Raw genomic sequence first — 25,070 nt, forward strand, 5'->3', positions numbered from 1 at the left:
TCCCCAGTATGAGACCTCTGATGGTTAATGAGTTGTGACTGCTAGCTGAAGGGTTTCTCACATTCACTGTGCTCATCTAGCTTCTCTCCAGTATAAGATCGCTGATGTAAAATAAGGTGTGATTTCCGGTTGAAGGCCTTTCCACATTTTGTGCATACATAGGGCTTCTCTCCAGTGTGTATTATCTAATGTCCAGTAAGGTGTGATTTTCTGCTGAAGTCTTTCCCACATTCACTGCATTTGTAGGGCTTCTGTCCTGTATGGGCTCTTTGATGACTAATGAGGCCTGACTTCAGGGAAAAGGCTTTTCCACACTTGGCACGATATAGGGTTTCTCTCCTAATGAAGTATGCTTCCTGGGAGAAGATTTTCCAACATTCAGAACGTTTATAGGGCTTGTCCTCAGTGTGGATTTTCTAATGTCTAATGAGTTGTGATGTGCTAAATAAGGCTTTCCAGCATTTACTACACTTATAGCATTTCTCCCCAGTATGAGTTATCTTATGCTTAATGAGGTCTGATTTCCAGGAAAAAGCTTTACCACATTCACGACAAGCATAAGGTTTGGCTCTAGTGTGAACTCTCTGATGCTTGTTGAGATATGACTTTCAGGAGAAGGTTTTTCCACATTCATTGCATTCAAAGGGTTTTTCCCTCATATGAACCCTCTGATGAACGATGAGTTCTGATTTTCGGCTGAAGTCTTTCCCACATTCATTACATTCATAGGGTTTTTCCCTAGTATGATGTCTTTGATGTTTAATGAATTGTGACTTCTGAGAGAAAGCCTTCCCACATTCAGTATTATACAGTTTATTGTCATATTTGGAGTGATCTGTTGTTGAAAATGGGTTTGTTTATGGCTGGGGACTTCTCCACATTGATTATATGCACAGGATTTCATATCAGTATGAGTTTCATCATGCTTTACATAGGAAGAGTAATGGCTAGATGACTTACCATATCCATTGCTATTATCAACGTTTCTTGCATGACTTCTACTATGACTGAATAAGTCTAAGTTACATTTCAAACTCATTCTCTTTGAATTATTTCCATGGAGTCTTTGTCTGGAAGGAACATGGTTTGCACTCACATGAAATATTTTTCCGAATGTCTTATGTCTATGATGTCTCTCTTTATTCAATGTCTTAGAGTTGATGAGTGCAACTGGACTAAGAAATAATCTTGGTCATCCAGACAGCTCTCTCTGTGGTTGTAACTTTGTCTGCAATCTTCCAAATCGGAGCCATGCATTGTGAGTCTTTCTATAACAACTTCATGTTGGAATGGAGTATCTTCTGAAATTTTTTGATGGGGAACTTCAAGCTCAATCTCCCCACCCGAAAGAAGAAAAAAAGGGGTAAAATTGACTCAAAGAGCAGGTAAGATGGAATAGAGGAGGTGGGGCTGATAGGGCTAAGTAGATGATCTATGGTTGGCAGAGAGTATAGTGGCAGATCACGTAAAAGGATTGTGCACTGAATACACAGTTATACTCTAACAAGGATGTTAAATGTATTTACTGGAGAGACAAGGCTGAGACAGGTAGATTAGTGTAGATCCGGGGTCAGCAAACTAGGCCTTCAGGCCAATTCCTCCTGCCTGTTTTATTAAATAAAGTTTTACCAGAGCATGGCCATGTCCATTCATTTACATATTGCCTGCGGTCTCTGTGGTGAACACAACCTAAGGTGATCCCTTGTAAAATCCACTCCCCTTGTGTGCATGCAGAACCTGTGACTTGCTTCTAACCAATCGAATATGGCAAAGGTGATGAAACGTCACTCTCTAGATTAGGTTACTTTAGATAAGGCTCTGTCTTAGCAATCTGGAACAAGATTCTCCTGCTGGCCTTGAAGAAGCAAACTGCCATGATGTGAACTGCCTAGGGAGAGGGTCACGTGGCAGGAAACTATGGGTGGCCTCTAATATCTGAGGGCCTCAGTCCTACAACCACAAGAAACCAAATTCTGCCAATACCATGTGACCTTGGAAGGGGACCCTGAGCCTCAGAGGAGAACAAAACCTGGCTGATGCCTTGAATGCAGCCTTGTGAGATCTGATCAGAGGACCCCGCTAAACCATGCCATGCCTGGACTCAAGATCTGGGGAAACTGTGAGATAGTTAATATTTGTTGTTTTAGCCACTAAGTCTGTGGAAATTTGTTATGCAGCAATAGAAAATGAATATGGTTGCTTTCACGCTACAATGGTGGAATTGAGTAGTTGTGACAGTCTCCATGGCCTGCAAAATCTAAAATCTTTACTATTTAGCCCTTCACAGAAAAAGTTTGCTGGCCCTTGGTCTAGATCCTTATTATTTCACTTCTAGAACGTCATTAACCTTCCGAAATACACTCATTTTCCCATCTTATCTTTCTATCACACAATTTGTGATCCAAGCACCATTTTCTTATGTTTTTATGAACCCTATGATAACCTCAGTTGTCTAGACTTTATCTAAAACTCAGAGAGGACATGACTCTGGACCATTTTCCAAACTCTCTATTCACCTACAATTTATCTCCCTTTTCATCCTCTTCCAAGAGGGGGCTGGTCTCTCTTCTCAGGGAGATAAATCCCACCTAAGGGATAAATTTTTCTTCTTTTTTTTCTGCGGCTGGCTGATACAGGGATCTGAACCCGTGACCTTGGTGTTATAAGGCTGTGCTCTAACTGACTGAGCTAATCGGCCAGTCCAGGGGATAAATCCTGAAAGACTAAATCTTTTATGGTAAAGATGTTTCCTTTGCCAGTAATTGTTTTAGGCAAGGGCTAGTGATTCAATTTTTGGCCAAAAAGATGTGTTTTTGTTTTGTTTTATCACTTGAAGTTGAAAACTCTCTATTGATATTTGGAACCAGAAAGATTTACAAATAAGATAATAAAATAAGGAATTTGCTAAAAGGTAGATATAGCCTAGGCAGTTGGTGGCCTTTGGTATGTGGATGTGATACTTTTGATCAGACTGTTTTGCCTGGAAATTAGACCATATTCCCAAAATCATCCTGTTACACAATCTAAGTTAGGCATCAAAAACTGAGACAACAAAACTTTCGAAAACAAAAATAACAATAAGAAAGCATGCTCAGATTTTCACTAGAGGGAGAAGGAGGTTGGAGTAGTTAAAGGAGCATTTCGTGCAGATGGCATTTAACCACAAATTGCAAATATGTATGAAGAGGCAGAACATAATACAAAGTCCTGATGTGGAGGCGAATAAGCCTTGTCTGGAGAACATTATGAAAAACAGCAAAAGGAATAGAGCAAGTTTTAGACATCAGATAAAAAGGAGAGGAAAAGAAAAGAAAGAGTGAAACAGGAACATCAGGCAGATCATTTCAAATGTATCTGTGTACTTTTGTCAATTGACCTCAGTGACATCTAAGAGTTTAGATTCACGTAATTAATACTCCTAGGTATCAACCCATCATTGTCCTATGGGGACTGCGCCTCAGCCATCTCTTCTGTGGTTGACTCACACTCGCTCACCTGGACAACTCTGATATGGGCTTTCACCCTCCAAAATGCACAGCTCTGCTCCTTGTTCCAGCTTGGAGATGATGTCCGGTTTGGGGACTTGATACCCTGCGCATATAACATCTATTAAGACCCAGGTCTCAGTATTTCAGGTGCTACAGAATGAAAAGTGCCTTTACTCATCAGCAAAGTCAAGTTCATTTACTGAGGGCGGAGGAATACAAATCATGTTCCTAAGGCGTTAAGACTATTTGACAAGTCAGGGATGGAAAATCATGATGAAGTTCAAAAGCCCCATAATTTACAACCGTTGCAAAAGAACAAGGCCCATGTGGACTGCTCCGGAGTGACACAGGAAGGCTGTGCTCACCTATGAAGACGAGGTGGCTATAGGTCTCTAAGGTTGCATCTCTGTACAGGGTCTTCTTAGCAGGGTATAGGTGCTGCCACTCTTCCCAGGAAAAGTCCACAGTCACATCCGTGAGTGACACTAATCCCTGTAACACTGCCCTCTTATTCTGCTATGAGCCCCCATTTGCAATGTGCAAAGACATGGAGAAAACTTATCCCACAGGTCATCCCTGGGATGTTATACAGGGTGCCTCAAGACTACAGAGGTTTTGTTAATTTTTGTGGGAGAAGCAAAAATCTTTTTAAAATGCCAATCAATAAGAAAAAATAGACTGCTCAATAGAAAAGTGGGCAAAAGACACAAACAAACACTTCCAAAAAGAGGCTATTTAAGTTGTCATTACGCCCATGGAAAGGTGCTTGGGTTCTGCAGTGGATTGAATGGCCCCCCTAAGTCACTGGAGCTTAGCCCCCACTGTAGCTGTTAAGAGGGTGGGAAATCCTATTACGGTAATTGAAAGGTGGGGCCTTGAGGAGGTGATTAGATTGTAGGACAGTGCCACAGTGAACGGATTAATAATGGTGGTCAGGGGCGTGTTTTGGGGCTTTAAAAGGAGAGCACTTGAGATCTTCTCTCTCTGTTCCATCACTTCTGCCATGTGAGATCCCTGGGTCACTGTTGCCAACACCAAGACCCTCAACAGATGTGTTCCCTGCACTGTGGACTTCCCAGCCTCTGAAACTGTAAGCAATAAATTTCATTTTCTTCATAAATTACCCAGTTCCAAGTATTTTTGTTACAAGCATTACCCAGTTCCAAGTATTTTTGTTACAAGCAACAGAAACAGACTAATACAACTTCATTAGTCACCAAGGAAATGCAGAAACAAACCACAATGAGATATCACTTCACACCTACCAGATGGCTAAAATTTAAAATAACTGACCATATCAAATGCAGGTGATGGAGTTTGGATGTGTTGTTGCCCCAAAACTCATGTGGAAATTTGATCTCCAATGTGGCAGTGTTGGAAACTGATTGAGTCATGGGGGCGGATCCCTCATGAATGGATTAATACTCTCCCTGGGGGAGGGGGGATTAATGAGTGAGTTCTCGCTCTATTAGTTCCCGCGAGAGCTCGTTGCTTAAAAAGACCCTGGCACCTTCTCTCTCTCTCTTGCTTCCTCTCTTGACTCCTCTCACCATGTGATCTGCTTGTACCCGCCGGCTGCCTGCCACTTTCCACCATGAGTAGAAGCAGCCTGAGGCCCAAGCCAGATGCAGCTGTCCCAGAATCGTAAGCCAAATAAACCTCTTTCCTTTATAAATGACCCAGTCTCAGGTATTTCTGTTATAGCAACACAAAATGGACTAAAACAGCAGGTGAGGATGTGGCAGAACTAGCACTCTCATACACAGCTCGTGTGAATGTAAAATGACACAACCACTTTGGAAAATAGTTTGGGAGTATCTAATAAAGCTGACTCAGCAATTCCACTCCCCTACACTCAACAGAAATGCAGTAATATGTTCTCCAAAAGACGTGTATGAGGGCTGGCCGGTTAGCTCAGTTGGTTAGTTGGCTAGAGCACAGTGTTACAACACCAAGGTCAAGGGCTTGGATCCCCATACTGGCCAACTGCCAAATCACACACACACACACACACACGCACGCACGCACGCACGCACGCACGCACGCACGCATGCACAAACTCCAAAAGACTTGTATGTGAATGTTCATAGCAGCTTTATTCCTAATAGTCCCAAACTGGAAACAACCCTGATGCCCATCATTAGGAGAACGGATAAGCAAATTCTGATATATTGGAACATAATATATGATCATGACATGTATCATATGAATCAACAAAATACTCCACAATTAAAAAGAGTAAGCTAGTGATAAATGCAACAATGTGAATAAATCTCACAGATGTAATGCTGAAGGAAACTGGATACACAAGACACACACTGTTATTGAGACAGGATAGGACAGGAGCAGGCCTATGAACTGCACCTACTCTGTTTTCCCTGCAGGAAATATTGTCTTACAAGGTAACTGTGCTTTTCCAGTCCTTAGTCATGAGGTCTGCAGAACTCATGATTGCCCATTGGCCCTGGTAAAAATAACTAAGGAAAAACCAGTTGTTCTTGCAGAAACTAATAAGAGGGAAATGGTATTTGCTGAGCTACAAAACCCCAGTCCCAAGGCTTGTTAAAGTGTATCTGCTACTTTCATTTAAACTGTATCATTATGTGCCTACTCTTTCTTTTCCCTTAACTGTACAGATTAAGTTACAGATTAATTTTAAGACCCCTTTAGGAGTTACGTGCAAGATGCTCGTGGAACTGACCTCCCTTGTGACCATTGTAAAATTACCAGAAATCACCAAAGCAAGATGCTGACATCAATTGAGGAGCTGCTTGCGTTTAAAAACTCTTCCCCAACTTGCCTCAGGGAGACAGCTTCTCTATTGCTGCCTTCCTTATGCATAAGTCTATCTTCTTTTAATGAAGCATTGCTTGCTTGTCACCCTGCTCAGTGCTTTGTTCATTTCTATGACACTGAGATCCAAGAACATGGTCCAGTACCATTATGATTCCACTCTGTGAGGTTCAAAATCAGACAGTGGTTAACTTTGGGGAGCATAGGTATTGACTGCAAGGGGGCATGAGAGAGCTTTCTGGGGTGGCTAAAAATGTCCTGTACTTTGTTGTGGGTGCTGATTATATAGGTGAATACAATGAAGTCAAATCTCATTGGGATTAGGATTTGTGCACTTTACTGTATATTTTATTAATGTAAAGTTTACTTTGAAAATGTCATTTACCTATGTCCTGCCACTTGCTGTACATCTTTTATTCATAATTTAAGGAAAAAGTGAGGCCTGGGGGGACCGCTCTCAGGGACCCCACCCCACATTATCAGAGTGAGTTGATTAGGGGGAGATAAGAGAAATCTCTTACCCTGGGCAGTTTGAGGACTTGGAGAAATAGGCCCATAAAGCAGGAATTAGCCTAGGGACTGGAGGGCACAGTGTATGGGAGGCAGACAGCACTCCTTCTTGGAAAAGTCAAGATATAGTGCCAAGGACAGGCATGGGCCATGCGGAATGGGGCACAGTAAGAGGACACAAGACAAGAGAGGGATGTCACAGAGGGAGAGGTTGGGTCCTGAGGCTCGGAAAGGCTCAACTGGGCTCAGGGGCTACAGATAGCTCTGTAGGGAGAATGAGGATGAGAGAGAGAGAGTGTGTGTGTGTGTGTGTGTGTGTGTGTGTGTGGACAGAGATGGGGGGGAGAGAGAGATTGGGGAGAGAGATGGGAGAAGGATACAGATAGATCGAGGGGAGACAGATGAGAAGAAACAGAAAGATAGAGTGGGAGAGAGATGGACAGAGAGAGTAATAGATAAAGGAAGAGAATGACAGAGTGACAGAAAGATAGAGACACAGTGGAGAGGCCAAGAGAGACAAAGAAAGACAAAGAGCAAGAAAGACAGAGGCAGAGAGAGACGGTGGATGCAGAGAGACTCGATGCACTGTCGAGTTTGAGAACCACGGCTATACAAGTGCAGTGACTAAGAATGAATTACCGTTCCATGCACCAACACGCATGACTATCACACACATACTGTTGACCAAAAGAAGCCCGATACACGGTATGATTCTATTCACATAAAGCAAATAAACAAGCAAAACCAATCTGTCCTGACCAAGTCACATCAGTGGTTATCTCCGGGGGACTAATCCCTGGGGGGTAGGAGGGGGATTTCTGAGGGGCTAAGCATGCTCTGTTTCTTCACCCGGTGCTGATGACAATTCACAATGTGCTCACTTTGTGGAAACGCTAATGACTTGTGCACTTAAAGCTTTCCTTTCAATGAATGATTTACCCAAGTGTAGGCCCACACACCTTATGATTCAGCAATTCTGCCTCTACTGTCCCCTCTGGCAGGGCCACCCTTCTGTCGCCTCTCCATTAGGTAGATTCTCCCCTACTGCTCAGCTTTCAGCTCCACCATTACAACATGGCATCTCTCTCATCTAGACTGACAATTCACTTCTCCCAATATTTATATTACTTCCTCTGCTCCCAAGGTGGGAATTGAATGTTCGGCTAGGGGGGATGAGGAAGGCCTCATGGAGAAGGTGTCGTTGCAGCGCAGGCTTGCAGGAGGTGAGGGACTGTGCCATATAGAGAGATGGGGAGCAGGGTGCCGGCCACAACGAACAGCCAGTGCAAAGTTCCCGAGCAACAGCAACAATATCGGTGCGGCTGGACTGCAGTGAGCGAGGGGAAGCGGGTAGGAGATAAGGCCCGAGAGATGAAGGGGGCCACATCATGCGGTGTTTTGTGGGCCACAGTGAGAAATCTGAGTTGTATTCTGGGTGAGGTGTGGCACCGAGGAAGGGCTTTGAGTGGAAGACAGAGGCAGTTTGATTTGGAAGTTAAAAGGCTCACTCTGGCTGCTGTAGGGAAGATGGGTAGTAGGGGACAAGGGTGGGCAGAGGGAGCAGTGAGGACGCTACTGCAATAGACCAGGTGAGATATGGTGGATGGAGGGTGATAACCAAGGCCGTGCCAGCAGAAGTGCTGAGAAGTGGCTGGATTCTAGGTGAGCAACTTGACCATCAAATGAAATGGGTGATGAGGGGAAAGCCAGTGTGAGGGACAATGAATGACCAGTTAGACATTCAAGTCACACCAGGCAAACACTGCCACAAAGGAAGCGTGAGGTCTGCTTAAAAAACCAGATGAGGTTGAAGGGAATGAAAAATTCGTTAAGAGAGATGAAGAAGGGCACTAATGAATGATAAAGGGTAAAATCCAAACCAGTATCTAAGAATTACAAATATCTTTATACCAAATAAATAAGATCAACATTCATGAAAGAAAAGCTAGGAAAAATTCAACAAAACTAAGAGAATCATATTTTTGCTAGAAGACTATGTTTTTGGTTTTTTTGGCAGCTGGCCAGTAAGGGGATCTGAACCCTTGACTTGGAGTTATAACGCTGCGCTCTAACCAAGTGAGCAACCGGCCAGCCCCTCGAAGATGAATAAGTCGCCTCTGTGCACACATGCGCGCGCGCGCGCGCACACACACACACACACACACACACACACAAATCATAAAGTTTCTAACAAAAATTTTAAGTGGTTCTAATTGATATGTATTGTACTCTGTAATCTCAAAACAGAGAATACATCTTATTATCAAGTACTATAAAGCTTTCACAAAAATTGGCCAAAGAAAACCTAAATATGTTTTAAATATAGAAGATATACAGAAAATATTATCTGATTACAATGTAATAAAATAAGAAACGAAAAACGAAAGTAGAAAACAAACTGTTCTCCAAGAAGTAAAACAACTCTCAGGCTGGCTGGTGAGCTCAGTTGGTTAGAGGGTGCTGTTATAACGCCAAGGTCAAGGGTTTGGATCCCCATACCGGCCTGCCGAGGAAAAAACAAACAAGAGAAAGCTCTTTCTTAACGAGTCTTTAGCTCAAAGAGGAAATCCTAAGTAAAACTGCAGAATATCTAGAAAATAAAAACAAAGAAAACTCTACAGCCACTTGTTCCTTTTTCTCTTCCCTTCCTGAGTGATTCAGTCCAAGGGCCATCAGGTGGGGCCTAGCAAGGCAGACGTCTGTGCAAGGGGTGGGGAGAGGCATGGAGGCATGGAATGTAAGGGCTGAGGAGGTGACAAGAGAGCCCACCTCAGGGAGTGGGGGTCACCAGTCTTCTGAATAGATTGGAACAGCGAGGGGCAGCCCAGCGCAGAATGCTGAGCTGGAGCAAGGTGGGGGTGGGTGGGAGCAGTGTACCAGGAGATTGGTCACTGTCCATAGTAAATATATGAAGGATAATGGGAGCCAGGTTCCTGACGGTCAGAGAAGGGAATTATAGGAAGGAAGCTAAAATGAGCCCTGTGGTGCTGGCATGCAATCGGAGGTATTACTGCAAACTCAGGGATTTCAATGTACAGGTAGATATAGAAATATGTGTGTGTATGTGCACGTGCTGTTCCAGCAGTGTGCTGGAAATATATAACAACCAGCTCTCCAGGAAAAATGTATTAGATATCTACGTTTATTATAAATTTTACTGATATGAAAATGCAAAATACTCATTTGACAATGAATAATAAACAATACTCTGTATTGTGAATTTCGTATAGCCAATAAGTTATCACAGAGTTCTTTCACTGATTTTTGCCAAATTCTTGTAACTGTAGCCAATCTATGGCTGCAACTCAACCATGATTTAACAAATGGCAATGCATCCCAACCTGCTAACTCTTCCAAATTTATTGTCATTAAATCTGATGTGTGATCTACTGTTAAGCTGTTTCTCACCCTTACACCCATTATTTTCATTAAGCTGAACTGTCTCTCAGCTTCAGCACTGTGTAAGTTGGAACTTTACTCATTGGTCAATGATATGAGGGATTGCTTTGATGAGTGGGATAAGAGTCATAGACAATTTGTAAGAAATGGGCACATCTGTGTTTCAATAAGACTTTATTTACAAAACAGGTGGTGGGGCAGATAGTTCCTGAGCCTAGACCTTTGGTCTAGACAATCAACACAAGACTAAATTAGCCCTGATTTGTAGCATTTGCTGATTTCCATGGTGTAAATACTCCTTCCATGGCTGATTTCAAGCTACCAGCATGACATCATTGAACACAGAGTTGGGGAGGGATGTGCAGTGGTACTTTGTTATGTTACTACATAACATATGCTTCCATTATACTGGGCTGACCGACCGGTTAGCTCAAACGGCAGGGCATGGTGCTGACAACACTATGTTCAAGGGTTTGGATCCCCTTACCGTCCAGCTGCCAAAAAAAAAAAAAACAAAAAAACGTATTTCCACTGTACAGATACATGTATATCATCTCAAGACCATAAATAATAGTAAAATGGGGCTGGCCGGTTAGCTCAGTTGGTTAGAGCGCAGTGTCATAACACCAAAGTCAAGGGTTTGAATCCCCATATTGGCCAGGAGACAAAAAAATGTAAACCGTACAAAAATAATTAGGAAATGATGAGTTATGAGTATTTACTACTTTTGTTTTTAATATAATTTAACTGTTAGTTTATATAATTTAATGTTTAATAATGGCTATGTTTAACTACCGGCTCACAAAATTCCTGAAAATTTAACAACCAGCTCTGGCAAACCAGTACAAGGCAGCTGCAGCACACCACAGTGTATATTCTCCAGTCCACTGAGAGGGCCTGGGAACAGTCACTTCCTATCGCAATGAATGCACCTTGTGCCCAGATCTTGGCTTCCCAGTAACATTTTCCATTAACCAGGACTCCTTGGAAAAATGGCTGATTGCAGGGCTGGGACAGGGAAAATGCAGTATGAGCCTGAAGCATCTTGTTATGACAGAAAGTAAGGAAGTGCTAAGAAAAATGATGAGAGGCTGGCTGATCAGCTCGGTTGGTCAGAGTGCGGTGTTGGACCACCAAGGTTTGGATCCTCTTACTGCCAACTACAGAAACAACAACAACGAGGGAACTGACACAGTCTAGAGGGGGCTTAGGAGATATGATGATTAAATGTAATGTGGTAACCTAGAACACAAAAAGGACACTAGGCTAAAAGCTAAAAATCTGAATAAAGCATGGACTTTAGTTAATAACAATGTATCAATATTGGTTAATTACCTGTGACAAATGTGTCACAGTAATGCAAGATGTTAACAATAGGGAGAACTGGGTGGGAGGTATATGGGAACTCTCCGTACTGTCTTAGCAACTTTTCCATAAACTTAAAACTGTTCTAAAGTTCCTGGGCTGGCCGGTTAGTTCAGCTGGTTAGAGCATGGTGTTGTAACACCGAGGTCAAGGGTTTGGCTCTCCATACAGGCCAGCCATCAAAAAAAGGAAAAAAATTGCTACCCCAGTCCTAGAATCAGCTATTTTCTCCGAGGAGCTCTGGTCCCTTTTATTGGAGATCTTGGTAAAGGAAACCAAGATCTGGGTGCTATGTGTGCTCATTGTTACTGGGGTCTTGGTACTCTGAGGACCCCTCAGCTGACAGAGCAAGGAGATATATGTGTGTATACTAACCCTTGTTTATACTCATATCTATAAATATTTCTGTATGTAAGCTTATGTATTGATATTAAGCTAAACATGAGTTCATACTGATGTCTCCAACTGCAATCCATTAGCACATGGATTATTCTAGCTGCCTCCCCTTGCTTATCTGTAGACTTTCACTCCAACAGTGAGAAACCTTACTCCCACCATCTGCCATCCATTTACAGAATTGTTCAATTCCAGTATACAGGTATATAAGCATCAGAGTTATTTTAGAATCATTTTAAATCTTCAAAAAGTAAAACCTGCCCCCCACCCCTGGTGTTTCAGCAGGGCTGAGCAGGGAACTAGTCCCACAGCGCCTCCACCAGGCAGCAGCAGGCAGTGGTGCTCTCACTCCCTTGCAGCTGTGTGGGCCACACCACTGGGGAGCAGGTTTTTCATCTCCCGCTGGGTGGAAATAAGCAGCAGAGTTTTGATTTCCCTGGGGTGGTGTTGGCAGGGCTGGGTGGGGAGCGGATGTCCACCCCCTGCTCGAAGAAAGCAGAAGGTACTCTGACTCCACTTCTGGGGTACTGTTCACCTGTTCAACCGTGGGACTGAACAGCAGTGAGACTGAATGAGGCAGTGTGAGGTCAGCCTCATCTACACCCCACTTACCTGGCTTGCACCCCAAGTCAGTGGGGTGCAGTAGGGAGCAAGCTCTCCACCCGCACTGAGCCTCAATGAGGCAGCATGAGGAGGGGTGAGGTGGGGCTAGTGTCAGTGGGCCACAGGTCTCCCTGGACCAAACAGGGAGCTGAACCCTGTCCAGGCACAACTGCAAGTAATGAGAATGAACGAGGCAGTCCAAGGTGGGGCTACACGGAACTCGGCTTTTCCACCCGCTAGCATCAGTGGGCTCAGGGGGAGCTGGACCTCTAGCCCTACCCAATATCAATGAGGCAGAACAAGACAGGGCAAGGCAGATCTAGTAGATCATCTGCTCTCCCAGCCCCTGGGGTTGGTGGAGTCCAGGGGGGAAGCTGAGACTCCTCACCCCCTCCAGTGAGGAAGTGGGGCATGGGCGGTGCGTGCGGGTCCTCTGCTTTCCCCATCCCTGGGGCCAGCGAGGCAAATCAGCCAGCGAGGCGGTCCACGTTGGTGTTCTGTCTTCACGGGGAATGTGTCGGTGGGATCCAGGGCAAAGCTGAAGCTCTTCCTCCCTCGCCTGCGAGGAGGCTGTGTGAGTCTGTCTTCCACTTTCGGCTGAGTGGTGTCGGCAGGGCCAGTGGGGAGCTGGACATCCTCCCTCACCATATTTGAGCAATAAACACAAATAGAGGGCATGGCTGCTGGAGAAAACAGTACATAGGATTCAGTGTATCACACGTAGATACAAATTGTCTATGATACAGTAAAAAATCACCCTTAATACCAAGAATCAGGATAGTTGCAACTTGAATGAGAAAAGACAACCAACAGATGCCAACACTGTTGACTCAGATGCTGGAAATAACTGACAAGGATTTTAAAGTAGCCATCATAAAAATGCTTCCATGAGCAATTACACTCTCAAAACAAATGTAAAAATAGAAAATCTCAGCACAGAGATAGAACATATAAGAAGAAATAAAGGGAGATTATAGAATTGAAGAATGCAATAAAACAAATAAAAGCTTTAACTAACATTTATTTATCTATCTATCTATTTTTTTTTTTTTTTTTTGGCTGCTGGCCAGTATGGGGATCCAAATCCTTGATCTTGGTGTTACAAGGCAGTGCTCTAACCAACTGAGCTCACCAGCCAGCCCAGCAAATATTTTTTTTAAAATAGGGGCTGGCCGGTGAGCTCAGTTAGTTACAGCATGGTGGTGATATCACCAAGGTCCAGTGTTCAATCCCTGTACCAGCCAGCTACCAAAAAAAAAAAAAAAAAAACAAATAAAGATGAAAAGTATGAAAAATAAATAAAAAGGTTCAGAGCTGGCTGGTTAGCTCAACACCAAGGTCAAGGGTTCGATCCCTGTACTGGCCAGCTGCCAAAAACGAAAGATTCAACAGTAGATTAGAGATGAAAGAGGAAAGAATTAGTGAACTTGAAGACAGATCAATATAAATTACCCAATCTGAACAAAAAGAAAGAGCAAAGACTGAAAAAATAAAATGAATAGGACCTCAGGGACCTGGGGGATGATAACAAAAGATCTAACATTCACATCATTGGAGTCCTGGAAGGAGGAAGAAAGGAGTATGGGGCTGAAAAAATATTAGAAGAAATAATGGCTGAAAATTTAACAAATTCAGCAAAAAGTATAAATGTACAGATTCAAGAAGCAGAGTGAACCCCAAAAAGGATAAACCCAAAGAAATCCATACCAAGATACATCATGATCAAAGTTCCATAAACTAAATACAAATAAAACAACTTGAAAGAGGCTAGAGAGACATGACACATTACCCAGGGACGAACAACACTTTGAATGACCTTCTCCTCATAAATTTTAAAATTGTGTTTGACAGGTAAAGCCAAATTTACAAAATCATCTGGTACATTGCTCAATGTATGTAGAGGAATATTTGAAATACTTACATTTAAAAAGTGGGGAGTGTAAAGGGACCTAAATGGAAGTAAGATTTCTACACTCACTCAAAATGATAAAATCTCGATACCAGTACACTGTGATATGTTTTATATATACACACATGCATATATATAGAAGAACCACTCTAAAAACTATAAAAGAGATATATTCAAAAACACTATAAATAAATCAAGATGGAATTCAATAAATTTTCTTTTCTTTTAAAAAAAATTTTTGTTTTTTTAGATTGACAAAAATTTCTTATATATTTACAGTGTACAATGTGATATTTTGAAAAATGTATACATCGTGGAATGGCTAAATTGAGCTAATTAAATATGCATTATCTCACATTTTTTGTGTCGAAAACACTTAAAATCTACTCTCTCAGTGATTTTCAAGTATACAATACATTGTTATTAACTATAAGTCACATTGTATATGTCATAATTTTTCAAGTAACACACAGGAAGCCAGGAAAAAGGAAACAGGAACAAAAAGCGGGAGAAACAGAAACAAATACTAAAATGGCAGACTTAAGCTCTAAAATATCAATAATTAATTTAGATGTAAATGGTCTAAATAAACCAAATGAAAGATGGAACTTGACAGAGTGAATATAAAAACATGACCCAACTCTATGTTGTCTATAAGAAAAATCACTTCAAATATAATGACATAGGTAGGCTGGAAATAAATGTCTGGAAAAATATATGAGGGTACTTCAAAAAGTTCATGGAAAAATAGAATTAGAAGATAATACAGATCTTTCCATGAACTTTTTGAAGACTCCTGGTATATCATACAAGCATTAATAAAAAAAAAAGCAAAAGTGAATCTATTAATATCAGATAAAATAGACTTCAGCACAAAGAAAATGACTAGGGAGATTACCTAATGATGAAAGGATCAATCCACCAAGAAGACATAGCAATCCTAAATGTAATCTCTACGTACTTTAGTTGCGGGCTTCAACTCTTACTCTTGGCAATTGATGGAACTACTAGAGGGAAAAATCACCACAGGGCTGGCCGGTTAGCACAGCTGGTTAGAGCGCAGGACAGATAACACCAAGGTCCAGGGTTCAGATCCCCATGCTAGCCAGCTGTCAAAGAAAAAAGACAGATCACCAAAGATTCACCAAGAACAAGTGAAAAATACCACTACATGAAAAGATCCTTTTTGGGGGGGGGGACAAGGACTGGCTGGCTAGTACAGGATTGGAACCTGTGACTTCAGTGTTCTAAGGCTGCACTTTAACTGAGCTAACCGGCCAGCCCTACAAAGATTTTATTGACATTTATAGACGTTCCATCCAATAACATCAGAAATTAGATTCCATTCAAGCACCCATGGGACATTCACCAAGACAGACCACATTCAGGATCATAAAACGAATCTCAACAAACTGAAAAGACTTAAAATTATACAGAGTATGTTCTCTGACCATAATGAAATCAAACTGGAAATCAATAACAGAATGGCAACAGGAAAATCACCAGACACTTGGAAATTAAACAACACTCTTTTAAATAATCCATGGGGGCCGGCCCCGTGGCGCACTCGGGAGAGTGCGGTGCTTGGGAGCGCAGTAGCGCTCCCACCACGGGTTTGGATCCTATATAGGAATGGCCGGTGCGCTCACTGGCTGAGCGCATTGTGGTCTCCTTACAGGTCACAAAAAAAGAAAAAAAAAAAAAAAAAAAGAATAAATAAATAAATAAACAAATAATCCATGGGTCAAAGAGCACATATCAAGGGAAATTTTAAAATACACAAAACTGAACAAATGAAAACACCACATATTAAAGTGTGTGTGCTGGGCCGAGCCCGTGGCGCACTAGGTAGGGTGCTGCGCTGGGAGCGCGGCGACGCTCCCGCCGCGGGTTCGGATCCTATATAAGGATGACCAGTGCACTCACTGGCTGAGTGCTGGTCACGAAAAAAAAAAAAAACGAAAAAAAAAAAAAAAAAATTAAAGTGTGTGTGCTGATACTAAAGCAAAACTGAGGGGAAATTTTTAGCACTACATGCTTATGTTAGAAAACAGGAGGGGTCTCAAATCAATAATCTAAATTCCTAGCTAAAGAAACTAGAAATAAAAGAGCAAAATAAACCCAAAGCAAGCAGAAGGAAGGAAATAATAAAGAGCAGAAATCAATAAAATTGAAAACATAAAAATAGGGCCGGCCCCGTGGTGCACTCGGGAGAGTGCAGCGCTTGGGAGCGCAACGGTGTTCCCGTCGCAGGTTCGGATCCTATATAGGAATGGCCGGTGTGCCCACTGGCTGAGCGCGGTGCGGGCGACACCATGCCAAGGGTTGCGATCCCCTTACCGGTCACAAAAAGACAAAAAAAAAAAAAAAAAAAAAGCAATAGAGAAAATAAATAAAACAAAAAGCTTGTGTCATCCAAAAAAATCAATTAAAATGATAAACCTCTGGCAAGACTGACAAACATAAAAAGAGGGAAGACACAAATCACCAATGTCAGGAATGAAACAGATAGGTCCTATGGCCATTATAAAGTGATAAGGTAACCAGCCAGCCACAAAAAAAAAAAAGAAAAAAAAAAAGATAAGGGAATAATAGGAACTTTATACTAAAAATACTATAAACCTTACATTCATAAATTAGGTTTTTTTTTTTTTGGCAGCTGGCCGGTACAAGGATCCATGATCTTGGTGTTACAAGGCTGTGCACTAACCAACTGAGCTAACCAGCCAGCCCCTACATTCATAAATTTGACAACTTAGAAGAAATTGACCAATTACTAAATAATTACAAACTACAAAAACTCAACTAAGATGAAATAGATAACCTGAATAGTCCTATAATTGTTAAAGAAATTAAACTGACTTAATAATTTAAAAGCCACTTTAAAAAGAAAAACCTACGCCCAGATGGTTTCACTGGGGAATTTTACTAACCATTTAAAGAAGAATTAACATCAATTTTGCACAATCTTTTCCAGAAAATAGAAGAGGGAACATTTCCCAACTCATTTTATGAGGCCAGTAGTACCTTGACAGCAAAGCAAGACAAACATTATAATAAAAGAAAACCAAAGATCAGTATCTCTCATGAACTAAGACACCAAAAATCCTCAACAGAATATTAGTTAATTGAATCATGCAATGTACAAAAGGAATTATGTGCCATGACTCAGTGGGATTTATTCCAAATATACAAAGGTGATTCAATATTCAAATATCTCTCATTATAATCCACCATATAAAAAGGCTAAAGAAGAAAAATATCACTTAATGCAGAAAATCCATTTGACAAAACCCAGCAACCATTCATGATAAAAGCTCTCAGCAAACGAAGAACAATGGGGAACTTCCACATATTGAAAAAGATAAAAAACCTACAGTTGACATCATATTTACTGGCGAAAGACTGAATGATTTCCTCCTAAAATTGGGAACAAGGCAAAGATGTCTGCTTTCATAATTCTAATCCATCACATTGTTAGACGTTCTAGCCAGCACAATCATGCAAGAAAAGAAATACAAGGCATACAGATTCGAAAGAAAAAATGAAACTGTCCTCCCTATCTGCAGATGAAATAATTGTCTATGTAGAAAACCTGAGGTCATCTGTTTTCAGGAAAAAAAAAAAAAGCAAAAAAGAATATCGCAAGGAATCTACAAAAAAGCAAAAAAACCTAAAACTCATAACTGAGTCCATCGAGTTCTCAGTATACATGTCAACACACAAACATGAATTACATTTCTAGATACCGAAAATGAGCATGTGGAAACTGAAATTAAAACATAATACCATTTGCAATCATTTATAAGCAAGGAAACTGGGGCTTGAAAGCTGCCTGCCGCCCAAGGTCACCCCTGGGTGTGGGGCCAGAGTCCATACTCTGGGGCCGTCCTCCAGCCTCTGCTAAAGCAAAGCTTGCCTTCAGAATGTTTAGTTTCACATTTCAAGGCACAGTTCCAATTGCACATTTTAAAAAGGTATTAAGGGGAGCTGGCTAATTAGCTCAGTTGGTTAGACCACAGCCTTATCATATCCCCGTACTGGCCAGCCACCAAAAAAAACGAGTATTAAGATCCATATTTAACATCAATTAAATTACACTAATTTAAATATATTCTTTAAAGTACATTTTAAGAAAAGTGCCTTTTCTGTGGCACCATGGTCTGTTCCACATGGGTTCACTCCATGCTGCTGGTTTCTGATACCAATTCCTGTCAAATCCAGCAAGGGGGGTTCTCTGATGTGCTAATTCCTGAGGGTTGATGTGTCTTCATCGCCATTTTCAATCATTTAAAAGAAAATAAAGTATTTAGGTATACACCTAACAAAATATGTACAGGATCTTTATGATGAAAATTACAAAATGCTGATAAAAGAAATAAAAGAAGATCTAAATAAATGGAGACATATACCGTGTCCATGGCTTAGGAGACTCAATACAGAAAAGACGTCAATCCTCCCAAACTGATCTTTAGGTTTAATGCAATTCCTATCAAAATCCCAGCAAGGTTTTTTGTAGGCACAGGCAAGCTTATTCGAAAATTAATATGAAAAGGCAAAGGAACTAGAATGACTAAAATAATTGGAAAAGAAGAATAAAGGGAGATGACTCGCTCTACTTGATTTTAAGGCTTACTATACAGCTACAGTAATTAGGATGGAGTGGTATTGGTAGAGAGATAAACATACAGATCAACGGAACAGAGTAGAGAACCCAGGAATAGATTCACACAAATATGCCCAACCGATTTGGACAAAGGTGTAAAAGCAATTCAGTGGCAGAAAGATCGTGATTCGACAAGTGGCGTGGAGCAATTATACATTCATGGGGAAAAGAAGAAATCAATCTCCAAACAAAAACCAAAAAAAACCCTTGCTGTAAATCTCACACTTTTATACAAAAACTCACTCAAAGTGAATCACACACTTAAAGGCAAAACGTCAGTCTATAAACTTTTAGAAAAAAATGTAGGAGAAAACATTTGAGATCAAAGGCTAGGCAGAGTTCATAGACTTGACACCAAAAGCATGATACATAAAAGAAAAAAAATGATTAATTGTCCCTCATCAAAATTAAAAACTTTTGCTCTGCTAAGGACCCCATTAAGAGGATGAAAAACATCTGCAAACTATGTATTTAACAAATGAATTGTATTTAGAATATATAAATAACTCTCAAAACTCAACTGTATATAAACAATCCAATTAGAAAATCTGCACAAGAGATGAACAGACATTTCACTGAAGAGGATATACAGATGAAAAACATCCACATGAAAAGATGTTCTACATCATTAGTCATTAGGGAAATGCAAATTGAAATCATAATGAGATACCAATACAAATCTATGAGGAAGCTAAAATAAAAAAATAGTGATAACACCAAATGCTGGTATTCTGCACAGAATATGCTGCTGAGGGGAATGTAAAATGGTACAGCCCTTCTGGAAACGAGTTTGGCAGTTTCTTATAAAACTAAACATAGAATGCAGGAATTGCATTCTTGGATATTTATCCCAGAGAAATGAAAATCTATGTTCACACAAAAACGTATACATAAATGTTCATAGCAGCTTGATTCGTAACAGCCCCAAACTGGTAACAACCCAAATGTTTTTCAACCTTAGGAATGAATGCTTAAACAAGCGGTGGTCCATCTGTACTATGGAATACTGCTTAGTAACAAAAAGGAACAAACTACTGATTCATGCAATAATTTGGATAGATTTCAATGGAATTATTCTGGAAGAAAAAAGCCCATCTTACCATTTATACAATAATGTTGAAATAAAATAGAGTTTAGATGTTGCCAGGGTTTAGGGTGGTGAGGAAGGTAAGTGTCTGTTCTGACTATAAAAGGGCAGCACAAAGGAGCTTTGTGAGGATGGAACTGTTCTGTATCTTGAATGTGATGGTAGTTCCATGTGATATAATTGAATGGAACTAAATGCACACAAATGGGTTCATGTAAAACTTGTGAAATCTGCATAAACTGTGGATTGCATCAATGTCAATTTCCTGGTTTTGATATTTTACTACAGTTATGCCAGATATTACAAATAACATCTGTAATGAGGTAAATCTAGTGAAGTGTATTAGGGAATCTAGTGAAGAGTACATAGGACCTCCCCATACAATTTTTGCTGCCACTGCATATGAATCTTTAATTATTTTAAAACAAAAAGTTAAAAAAATTAAAAATAATAATTAAAGTAATGGATTATAACCTATCGAATAAAATAAGAAACCATGAGTCCATACTGATATGAATGAATGAATACATAAACTGAAAGTTTGCTGAGGAATGTGATATTTACATAGTATCAGAGTACCTCCCCATTATATACTCATTAGTTACAAAGGGAAAAATAATAACTTTAAAGTAGAGAAACCTGGCAGACACTATCTTAATGAAGGGATCAAAGTGAGACGATCAGTATTAAAATCATATGCCATCTGATAGGCTGAAATGAGAACACAGCATCGTCTCTGTGGTCTTCCTACCCCAAATGCAGAACCTGAACCTAACCATGAGGAAACATCTGACAAACCCAAATTGAGGGACATTCTACAAAATTACTGGCCTGTAGTCTTCTAAACCATCAGGTCATAAAAGTCAAGGAAAGGCTGTGGAAATTATTTCAGACTAAAGGAGACTAAACAGACAGTACAACTAAATGCAACATGTGATTCTGAACTGGGTCCTTTTGCTAGAAAGGACATTATTTCAAGTGGTAAAATTTGAATGGGGGCTGAAGCAGCGACATCTTAAGTCATTTCTTGATTATGATGGCTGTGTTTTGGTTATATAGGAGAATGTACTCATTTGCAGGAAAAGCACATTAAAGCATCAAGGGGTGATCAAGTATTAGGTTAGCAACTTAAATTTAAATGGTTCAGACAGAAAAGTTCTGTATACTGTACTTGTAACTTTTCTGTAAGTTTGTTTCAAAAGAAAATATTTCTAAAACATCAAGCAAGGTTATCTTAAGGCATTTTTTTAAATTAAAAAAATAAGCTACCTAGCAGAATCTGTAAGATAACAGCCAGATCCACGTGGAGAGAAAAAATCATTGCCTTAAAAACACACCTTAACAAGAAAAAAATGACAATAAACGAATTGACTATCCAATTCAAGAAGGTAAAGAGAAAAAAAGAAAGCAGAAGAAATAAATAGGTAAAAGCAGAGATGAAAGTTATAGACCAAATATATAATTCCTAATAATTTTCTGTGGATAATAGAGATAAGCCATTAGTGAACTGATTTTATCAAATACAGAGTGAGAAATACAAGAGGGCTGGCCGGTTGGCTCAGTTGGTTAGAGTGTGGTGCGATAACACCGAGGTCACGGGTTCAGATTACCGTACCTGCCAGCCACCAGGGGAAAACAAAGTATAAGAGAAGTAAATAGAATTACGAAGGATATTAAACAATCAACTACTCTGGGATAAAATAGCAAAAAGTAGCAAAATCTACTCTGGGATACAGAGAAAATCAAATACACCGTTTATTATAAATACAATAAAAATTCAAAATTACCCTCCAAAAGTGCCACAGGCCCAAAGGGAATCACAGAGGAATTCTACCAGTGCCCCTTCAACTATTCCAAAACTTAGGGGAAATAAGGAATTTTTTCAATTCTTTTTGAATTTATAACACATACCAAATTTATCACAAGTAGGGAAAAAAAAGTGGGAGGGTAACTACAGACAAATATCATTTATGTATATCAATACACAAATCATACAGGAAACACACAACGTAACAAAAGAATACAGCATAAACAAGATTTTGGTTTTCTTTTTTTTTTCTTTCTGGGAATGCCAGGAGAGTCAGACGGAAAGAAATCTATTGCTATAATTCATTATATTAATCGATGTTAGGAGAAAAATCAGATCACCTCCCCAGATGTCAAAAACATATGTGATAAAAATAAATGATCATTCAGAATAAAAACTTTTAATCCACTAGGAATAGTTGTATATTTTTTTAATGCAATAAAGTATGTTTATCTCAAACCAATTGCCAGCATCATATTAATGGTGGGCCCATGTGGAGTGTACTAACATTAATAAAGCAAATGTATTTCACAGGGCCTAGCTTCCAAAACCCTGTAGTTTCAGGTATAGCCTAACTTTTAAAAATTACACATAGAAATGTTAAGCTTGCAAAAGACAGGAAACTTTCCCCAGGCTAAAAAGTCTCTGTTGTAGATAAAGAATTGTACCACAGCAAAATTGCTGGCTCAAGGACAGATGTCCTTGGTGCAACTAAACCTAATGACTGCTGCCATGACGATTATCTTACTGTTCTTTTTGTAACCACCTATGTTCCTTTTCTGTAACTTTCTGGCCTGGAGAATAAATACTGAGAGAAGACCCCAGTTCAGTGTTAATTTTCTGAGGAGGAAAGCCTCTCTCTTGAGGGTTCCTGGAAATTAACCCCTTTGGGGCTTCTCACTGCTCAGAAGAAATGGGCTTTGAGTAATCCTTTTTGCATCTCTGTCACCCTGGGGGAGAGGTGACAGGCCCACAGAGACTGATCTACTAAAGTGAAGAAAAAGATGAGATTGGTCCCTGTCAGAACCTGACATGTCCTAGAGGAACTAGTCAATGCTAGTTAAAAAATTAGAGACATGGGTGGGCCGGTTTAGAGCATAGTGTTGAGAACACCAAGGTCCAGGGTTCGATCTTTGTACTGGCCAGCCACCAAAAAAAAAAAAAAAAGAAAGAAGAAGAAATTCAGAATGATATTTCTATAAACTTGGGGACAGGGACCTGGCCACACTATTTTCTATAAAGGAAAAGACAGTGATATCTCAGCAGGGAGTACTTTGTATTATAATATGGCAAAAGAAGCCAGAAAATAATAAAACTATATCAAAGAGTGACCTGACAGACCCCACAGACCTCCTGATCCCGCACCCCACAGGTTCACCATTACTGACCCCATCGATGGCCATAACTTGGTTTACTGCCCCTTTGCCCTGCATCACTGACCAAAGTCGCCATTCACGCTACAAGCCAGTGTCTAGGTGAATTGCTGTAACCAAGATCCCTCCTGCTTTTCATCTGCCCCCTTCTCTCACTCCTCACCTAGCTGTCACCCATGCGCATCCTCCACAGCAGCTGTGAAGTCTCAGTTTGTGTACAGCTAACGTGGCGTTTGTGGCCGCAGGCTTCTGCTCCTTTGAGTGCTGGAGGCAGTCGGGAGCCCACAGCAGCGACCACGGTGCCGCCTCCTGGTGGGCGGAGCCAGTGGAATCGTGGAGGTGGGGGTGCTGGGAAGGCGTCTCACAGTGTAGTGCGCGGAGACCTCTTCCTTCCTGTTCACGTAGTTGAATATGCAGATCTAAAACCCTAGAAGCACAGGAAGTTGATTACAGAGAGAGAAAAGATTATATATATGTGATGTGTGTAGGATTTTAAAATAGTTTTCATGGAAATTGCTGAAATTTGTGATGGTTATATGCTGGCTTGTTATATTTTTTATTACCTTTTGTCCATGTGTTTGAGTTTCTATAATACAAACATTAAAAAAAAATCATTCTTTTGAGAACTGTAATGATAATAAACATACCTTTTCTTCTTGCTTTTTCAATTTTACTTTTTTCTGTGTATTTATTTCCCTTTACATTTGTACTTTTACTCCATCTCCAGGCACACTCCTTAAAACACTGTGTCTATTACGTCTAGAGATATATAGAAGTGTATGTATCTCCATCCGTTAATATTTGTACATAGGGTGAATCAGCCAGTATATTTCACCATTATACAACCAAATCCTCTTATGACCACTAAGTGCATCTTAGGATTTAGAAAGATACCTATATATAAAAATATCTATATATCACTAAATAGAAAATATTTAGAGACTTATTTTGATATGTACATACTCACACCTATTTTATTTATAATAAATATATTTATGGCACACACATATATAACTACAAATATCCAAAGACCTCTTATACCCCTATGTCCATATTGCATATATTTAGAAAGATGGATTTAGATATACTTAAATGCAATTTTATTATATATCCTGGTAGAAACATAAATGTATTCTGCACATATCTCTATATATGTAAATATAGTGTAATTTGTCTATATGTAGTATTGACCTTGTATCTTTGTGCATCTGTGAATGTATTTCCCTATCATATAGTGTACATGTGTTTATGTGTATCTATCTCCTAGTTATCTATTGCCATGTAACAGATTACCCCAAACCATGATGACAGAGGGAGCTTTTCTGTTGTTCCATGGAAACCACCTGAGATGGCACCCCTCCACCTAGAAGCCACCCACAGACAAAACCATGTTCTCCACCCTACATTAACACTGAGGTACCCCATTGGATGTGTACAATCAACTATGTTACAATAAAAAATAAATTAAATAACCAAACAAAAAAAACACCAAGGTGCCATGTAGTGGACTGAGTTATGCTCCCCCAAAACTCATTGAAGCTTGAATTTTGTCCCCCAAGTGTTATGTATTAGAAACTTGGCCCCCACTGTGACTGTTAAAAGGGTGGGAAATCCTATTATGATAATGAAAGGTGGAGCCTTGAAGAGATGATTGGATTGTAGAACCATGCAGTA

At 40.3% G+C, this 25,070-nt stretch overlaps 1 pseudogene; it reads right to left on the bottom strand.

The window, feature by feature from the left end:
• LOC134368013 (acidic leucine-rich nuclear phosphoprotein 32 family member B-like) overlaps window positions 1-23,475 on the bottom strand; it is a 36,786-nt pseudogene extending 13,311 nt beyond the window's left edge.
• Between the last annotated feature and the right edge of the window lie 1,595 nt (window positions 23,476-25,070).

The sequence above is a fragment of the Cynocephalus volans genome, chromosome X (assembly GCF_027409185.1).
Source record: "Cynocephalus volans isolate mCynVol1 chromosome X, mCynVol1.pri, whole genome shotgun sequence".
NCBI lineage: Eukaryota > Metazoa > Chordata > Mammalia > Dermoptera > Cynocephalidae > Cynocephalus > Cynocephalus volans.